Raw genomic sequence first — 8,507 nt, forward strand, 5'->3', positions numbered from 1 at the left:
TGAAAGAAGTGTCTATTTATTCAATCAGAATTCATTCCTGTTGTAGCTGTAGAAAGAAACAAATGTCACCCTCTATTAAAATTTAAATTCACAGCCATCTTGGGGGAGTATCAGTAGTACCACCCGGTGTACGTACTTGAGAACTATTTATGACAAAACATTATGTCCACAAATTTTACAAGCTTATTAAGTTATTTAAAAAAAAAATAAGTTTCTTTGTCTTGGAACACGTTGATATTTTTTAGGTTTTTGTTTTGCTTTTGTACATTCCAGACAAGTTACAATTCTGTACATTTTTAATTAGCGGAATATATATATATATATATATATATATATATATATATATATATATATATATATATATATATATATATATATATATATATATATATTGTCTCTGACCAGCATTATGCATGGCTGGAAGCAATTATACACACAAACACCTGCGCATGCAGATCATATGTCTGTGTTTTTGTGTGTAGTTGATTCTTACAAATTTAGCCACGTCTAAATTATAGTGGAAACAAAATTCGCACAAAAGATCGTCAGTGCTTGGTTGAATTTCAGCATATGTAGCTTTGTGCCTGAGTAATTCACAAGCATTATGATTTGCATCTAAATGCACTTTTCAATTATTTAATTGTGTCTATTAAAAAGCAATAGAATTGATAATGCTTGATAAATTTCCCAATGCCTTTTGAACGACTTTTGTTTCTCCTTCAACTTTGAACTATAAATTTCATCTATATATACTATTTGTTTTTCTTTATACAGCTTACTCCTTTATTTTGTGGTTAACTTTCTCAGATTTTGATAAAGACTGTCACACTTACAAATTTTACTGACTCATCCAAATATTTAAAATTTGTTACCCAATCTGAAACTCCGTGACAGAATCCCTATTCGAAAAAATTATCCCTCCTTAGCGTTTTGTTCATTTATATCACAATACATGACCAATTATTGTCACACCGCCATGATGAGAAGATAACAGAAAGAAAATCTTTGAATAGAAAAACCCTGCTATTCATTCACATCGGAATGAAATTGGATTAATAATTAGCTTCACCGGGTGACAAGGTGCTACCGCCTTAAGATTGAAAAAAATCAACACTTTATCTTATCCCTTTAATATCTGTTTTATAAAGAATATTGAACTACCCGGGGTGAATCGGGGCAGGTCTATTGTACCGTACACCGGCTCCGGATGGGTGCGCTTGAAACTCCTCGGATTTTATCATACAGTCTTTTAGGGTGTCAGCTTTGCACCCAACGCACCTGCCATGAGAGAAAGAGAAGATTGCTTATAGAATTACTCGTTGCCATCTCAGATGATCTCTTCTCTATGAACAGAATGCTGTCACAATTAACTCCTCCTAATATCTGTTTACATTTCCGTAAAAGCAAGTTGAGTCAAAAACACCAAATGTTGTATCAGGGGTATTGTGCTCATTGCACTCTAAAAGTTCATATCACGATAAGATAAGAAGAACACAGTACTGGCGGTAATTCATGATAGTTGTTAAGGCGAGTTGTAGTGGTGCTAAATTATGTAGAATTCTATTAGATCTCGGTCTATTTTGGCTGACCTAATTTTAAATACATTTGTGTAGTAGATTCTGCCAGTTCATGTTATGGCGATTTTTTTCTAGGTTTCTGGACATCTAAGAATTTTAAAGTCAAAGCTACGTCTACCCGAGTGTTTTAGGGTTTTTTTTTTGGGGGGGGGGGCAAAATCTTTCAAACGAAGTTAGTGATAAAAAAGGAGAAGGTGATGATCCCGATTTGCATTCATTCTTTCGTACTGTACAGCTGAATCAAATATTTGTACATCAAGCACTGTGTCTGTCGTATGTCACGTGTTTGCCACAAGTATATCATGTGTTTGCCACTGGTATGTCATGTGTTTGCTACAAGTATGTCATGCGTTGCTACAAGTACAGCATGTGTTTTCTACAAGTATGCCATCTGTTTGCCGCAGGTATGTCATGCATTTGCTACAAGTATGTCATGTGTTTGCTACAAATATGTCATCTGTTTGCCACAAGTATGCCATGTGTTTGCCATAAATCTGCCATATCTTGTTTAACTTTTTCAAATTAAAACTTAAGGTAAAAGAAACATGTATGTAAATTGATGGTCACACCTTACAGCCATCATAAAAGGATATTTAAATCGGAGTACCGTGTTAATAAGATATTCTCGTCTACTGCAATGTTTCTAAACGAAATTGTGACGTCGGAACAATACATAAGGTTATGAACATAATTTCATTCTGCAATTTCAAGGCAGCTTCCAAATTAAGAACTGATTTTAATTAAGACAACTTTTCGCTCAGTTCAAAGTTGGCATCTGAATTTCTTGTTTATCTGTTATGTCCCGATATTAAAACAAATATATATATATATATATATATATATATATATATATATATATATATATATATATATATATATATATATATATATATATATATATATATATATATATATTTAATCCGATGACGACACAAAAGGTGGATATGGCTTATGAACACAGTCTATCTGAAGCATCACGGAGTTTTCACCGTGTTCTTCTTATGTACTTTTGAGAAAATAATGCGAAAAATGACGCTAGGTTTATATTTTATGTTATTTATGCATAGTGCTCTTCTGTTCGTGTGATAGACTTTCTCCTAAGCAAAGTTTTAGTTCAAAATGAATTATGCTCTACCTGGGAATCACAGAGGAGTAACTAAATCACAGAAATACTGTTTTTCCATTTCTTTTAAAGACAATTATGCACACTTATCCGAACATAATTCGGGTTATTCTACAAAAGAGTAAGGATGGGATACTTATTTATCAAAGAAATTTGTTTTTAAGAAAAGATGACCGTCGTCTTGAATAACAACAAATGTAATGTCAATCAGCAAGAACACGAGAATACGTGTCAGTGCCCATCTGGATCAAAATATGGTGTAATTCATTTTCTTTGACGATTGTCAACCGAAGCTGATGCATCATTTTTTTATAGTTTCCTAATGTCAGTGAAAACAATATTTCTTTTCTCAATATTTGTATCGTCTAAGGTAAGATTAGATCTAACAGAATTAACATGGCATTAATTGTTGTCATTCTAGAGAAGAGTTTTTTTTTTTTATCTTGGATCACTATGCTAGAGGAAGAACTATTGCTCAGATATAAGAAGCCGAACTTATTATTAATATTATTATTATTATTACTATTATTATTATTGTTATTGTTATTGTTATTATTATTATTATTATTATTATTACTACTACTACTACTACTACTGCTACTTATTTCAGTAATCTTCCCTTGTAAGGAAATACATTCATATGTTTGTTTCTGGAAGTGAGAATTTTTATCCTGGATGTAAAGCAAGAAGCGAAAAACAATGTACCACCTCAGATGGTGCTGTGTTAAACTCGGTCTCTTCTGAATGTCGTAAATAAACAGGTCACGTCAATCACCATAGCGCTAAAAAGCTACTAGCTTGCATTCAAACTTGTTCTTCTTGTTCTTTATTGGGCCATCTCTAGTGTTTTCTTTTTTCTTGTGTTATTTTGTTCCTTTTTTTAGTTTACACCTCATCATTTTTCTGAATAGTTTTGTTTCTCTCTGTCAAAGAGCAAATATTTATTGTTCTATGCATATCACTCTTTGTGTATGAGAGTGTCTTTTCCTTATTGTCACCAAAGGAAGTCCTTCCTGTAGTTCGAAAAACATGGAAACTTTGTTTTCAACCGTGCTCCGTTCTTCAGCTTTTGATATATATATATATATATATATATATATATATATATATATATATATATATATATATATATATATATATATATATAAAGAATACAAATCATATGGCGAAACACAGTCGTTTCAAGTGCACTGGATCCAGCAAGGGATCATGTTTGTCAGGGATTAAGATAAATGCAATAAACTGACAACGAACAGTGCAAAACTAGTATCTAGCTAGCCTGAGTGTTTTCGACTTTTAATGAGTCTTTTTCAAAGGCAAATACAAAACATAGACAAGACACATAAAACAGAAAAACCGTTGTGTTTGCAAAACTTTACATGGCTGTTTCTACAGGAATTAAACCTTTAAATGTATTATGTTTCAACTAGTTTATTTCAACTTGTTGATGGTGCTGGAAAATATTTTTATAGACCTAGAAATCAATGAGCCATAACGACATCTGTTATTTTATGTAAATTTATGTAAACGCAAATTATATCCCGGATATTTCATTGTTATAATAGTAATCATAGGCAACTAAGCAAATTTACAGAATTATTTAAAAGAAAACGTATCGGCTGCTAAAGATAATTTTAATTGTGCATGGCTGTCTTTTTCTAGTCTTCTTGGTATAAACCACTTGGTTTCAATGTGCTAAGGTGGTGTGTCCAGTAAGATTCGTTTTCTTTCCTGGTTTCGGAACTCCAGTTGGGGTTGTGAGCAATTCCGATAAGTGTTATATCACTGAAAGTGTGGTCAGGGGAGGAGAAGTGTGCTGCGACCGGGCTTCTGTACAGCTCTTTGTCGTCCAATCAGATGTATGAAGGTTGATCCTTTTGTGTAGCTTTTCAGTGTCTCCGACATACTGGATGCTACAGATCTTACATGTGATGAGATAAATGACATTCTCTGTTTAGCACATTTTGTTTGGACCATGTAAGTTTAATTTTTCTCTAGATACTGTGCTAGAAAATGTCCTCGTCTCAATCATATGTTGACAGGTTTTGCACCTTTTATCGCCACAGGGGCCAGATTGACTAAGGTGGTCTTGATTAGTGACTGGCGTTAGCTTCACCCTGACTAGGAAGTCATTGAGGATTTTTTGGTCTCCGGTAGTCTCAGGTTTGTTCGGGAGGATTAACTTTAGTGCGTCTGACGATTCCACGATGGGCCAGATTTTCCCGATGATTTTACCTACTTTGGGGTTGTCTAGATGGTAGGTCAGGTTATTTGTTTAGCCCTTTGGGTTGCCTCCGCAATTAGGTCTTTGTCGTAGCCTCTTGTTCTTATATATATCGCAAAGCATTTCTTCAGGAAGTATTGACTTCATATGTAAATGATGCCAGGTAATCATTTTGGTGTCTAAATTTCTAATATGTGTCTATTTTAATGCAAGGAAACAGATCTTCAAGAAATAAGAGCTTCTTGTAAGTGTTAATTTTCATTAATGAAAGAGGTGGGCGTTGTTATATTATATAATTCTAAAGTTCGATGTAAAGGAGCTAAAATATTTTTTTTATCATTACTTGGCACGTTTACCGTACCTTTAAAAAGACCAAACATTTCCTACCTTTTGCATGACATGTCAACTTTCACAGACACTTTTTTTTAAAAATTCCAGTATTATTTCTCATTTGAAAACAGAAAACATTAAGAAATACGTTTCCACAAATAGAGAGTATATATGTTTCTTTCTCAAATTTTGACAACATTATGATAACGAAGACAGCAAAAGTAGAGAAGACACAGACACACACATATACTCTCTCTCTCCCTCTCTCTCTCTCTGGCTTCTATCTTTGTGTAATAAATTTGTGCTTCGATAAAGAAATTGTATTGCTTATCCCTGGGGACCATACCAGAGGTGACTCACACACGATACCCTAGTTAATAGCCCTTATATCCTCTCCAAAGTATACATCAAACATATGTGGTGATTGATTCCCCATGAAATATTTATTTATATCTGACATATTTATTACTGCTGATAAATATTCAGATTTCAAATAAAATTCGGGCAGCCATCGCACTAGATACTTCTTTCTTCCAAACTGTCACTTTGCAAATTACTGATGGCATTTATAAGTACCCAAATGCTCGTTCCTTTTTGCTCTAATCGATGACTTTAATCAACCCCTCCATCTGAAAATAAACTCCAATGAAACACACTTCATTTAAGAAGTTATTATATTTCTTCCTTTCTTCCAATATACGATCAGATTCCCTTGAACTCACCGCGCGCCATCACTAGGCTGGGGACATTTAAGCTTGATGCTTCGATTGTTGTGGCCCTGTCCATTTAATCCAAGATCAACTTGACAAGCGGTTTATATCTTCATCAAAATCTCAGCCCTCTTTTGAAGCAACAGTACGAAGATGTGGAACAATATGATCAGAAGTCCATTAATGAACCGAGACGAATAAGAAATACTATCAAAATCTTATGCTTTGTCAACTTTTGAACAAGAACGACAAGTTAATATTGGATTCGAAGAAGACTCAATTAAATCCTTCACTTGTATAAAAATTCATAAACAGTCTCCTTTGACACTGTGTGGAACGGCCTTTGAAGAGTGCTGATTTCTTTTTTATTTTCTGAAATATGTTCAACAAACAGCACAAAACAAAACAAAAACAACAGCAGCATGAAAGAAGAAAAAAAAGGAAAAGTTAATATTTATTCTCAATGAAGATGGTTTTAAAACAGTAGGAAACTTGAAATCTGCACAATAAACTCACCAGTGAACAGATTGCATACGTCGGAATTAATGTATTAGAGGTAAGGCGTGCCGCATGACATGGCATTTCAAATCAATAACTGAAGGCGATGCGCATGACATGGCAACAAAATAACAACACTTAAATGTTTATTTAATTTTGTTATGTCTTTGATGTTTAACGAGACACATTACACAAATTTCAACATGACAAATGTACACGATTTACAAATGGAGGCAGACCATGTTGAACAAAAGTAAATCAGTCTCAAATAAACAATTTGAACGTCTTGATCAATATGACAGAATCTCTTTAAGATATTTCTCTTGCCGACTTAACTATGAGCGATAGATACATAAAGGAATAAAAATGTATACTTTCAACAAAGTCTCTACTTTGCATCGTGTATTCTTTACCCAGGATTCAAGTCCATGCAATCTCAAATAATAGGTGGTGGGTTTTTTTGGCCAATACTTTTCGAAGGAACAAAATACAGGGACTCTCATTTTGCATGACGCACAAAAATGTCATTTCACATAGTTCAAATCAATTAACAGGGGCAGGTGCGAGAACAAACGAAGAAGGGAAATTACAAGATAGAAGTAAGTATCTAGCCGATAACTTGAAAGATCTTGAGGCGGTTCAAATTCCCATTCTAACACCCGTGACAGTAAATTAAGTAAAATAAGCACGTGTTTATGGAAAGTCATGCGCACGGCGTTGGTCCGTGTAATATACGAAAAATACTTCCGTTAAAAAAACAAAAGCTTGAATCTCGGTAGTTCATTAATCGTACATGGTTAAGTTGATTACTGTCGTATGCGGTTATACATAACTGAAAAAATTATCTGGTTACATTATGTGATGTGTCAAGGTTTTCTCTGTTGGTTGACACACTGTTATATATAAGAATAAATAACATCATCAAACAGGTTAGATACTTTGTAATTTCATAATTCGTACTCTACGGAGATTCGAACCCGGGTCCGCGGGTAAACGGCACTTATCGTCTTGTCTGTACACATGACCATACACAGATCACAAAAAATGATGCTACAAAGTCGGTGGTACAGGTATTCGTGCGTAACAGACACGCTTGCATGTCGACCTAGTAATTAAGTCTTATCTAAGTATACATTCATTCCGGATTCCTAAGACAGAAATCAAGGTAGATAGAATGTATTATAGAGATTTACAAATATAGACCAAGCACAACACAAAGTGCTATCCATGGATTCTACAAGAGAATGTCTGATAACATTTAAGGTAACTTTATAGATGCGAATAAATAACATGATCATACAGGTAAGATAATTTATTATGATCGAGATGGTATATAGATTAGTGCGTAAAAGCAAGGCGATAGGTACCATTTACCCGCTGAACCGGGTTCGAATCTCCGTAGAGTACAAGTTAAAAATTCTCTTACCTACCAGGTAATGTTATTTATTCGTATTTATAAAGTTCTGTTAATGTTTTCAGGCTTTCTCGTACAGTCCAGGGAGATATATATATATATATATATATATATACAAAAACATTAGATTGCAACATGTCATATGTGCAGTTGTGGGGCGTAACCGCTACATACATGCTATGATGCACACGATAACAGATTGACTCTGTTCCCTAGTGCACATGACATTGTCATTGGATACCAACTGTTGTCCCGAAAATTTGTAGCTTAATTGCAACGTGCGCGTCTTAATTTGTCACATACAATCGAGAACACCACGAAAGCCGAGATATCAGACAGAATGTTTGTGGTTTGTAGGGTGTTGCAGCATCGTTTGATTTACATGCGAAGTTAGTTTCCCAAACGTCTTCGTTATTATCTCCTTTCCGTCTAAACAGAGGGTCAGGTCATGGCCCCAGTTTTGAATAGTAGTGCCAGGTGTATTGCACGTGCATGTGGCTCATAACACTGGTCAACAGTGAAATCATTACTAACTTGAAAAGGCCCTAATCTGTAGTATTTTGGTGTGCCGAACACGAATATAACCGTGAAAAATTTGTATTGGCTCTCGTTTTGAAGATATTCATATACC

The sequence above is a fragment of the Sinohyriopsis cumingii genome, chromosome 15, assembly GCF_028554795.1.
Source record: "Sinohyriopsis cumingii isolate HCF-2022 chromosome 15, ASM2855479v2, whole genome shotgun sequence".
NCBI classification, from domain to species: Eukaryota; Metazoa; Mollusca; class Bivalvia; order Unionida; family Unionidae; genus Sinohyriopsis; species Sinohyriopsis cumingii.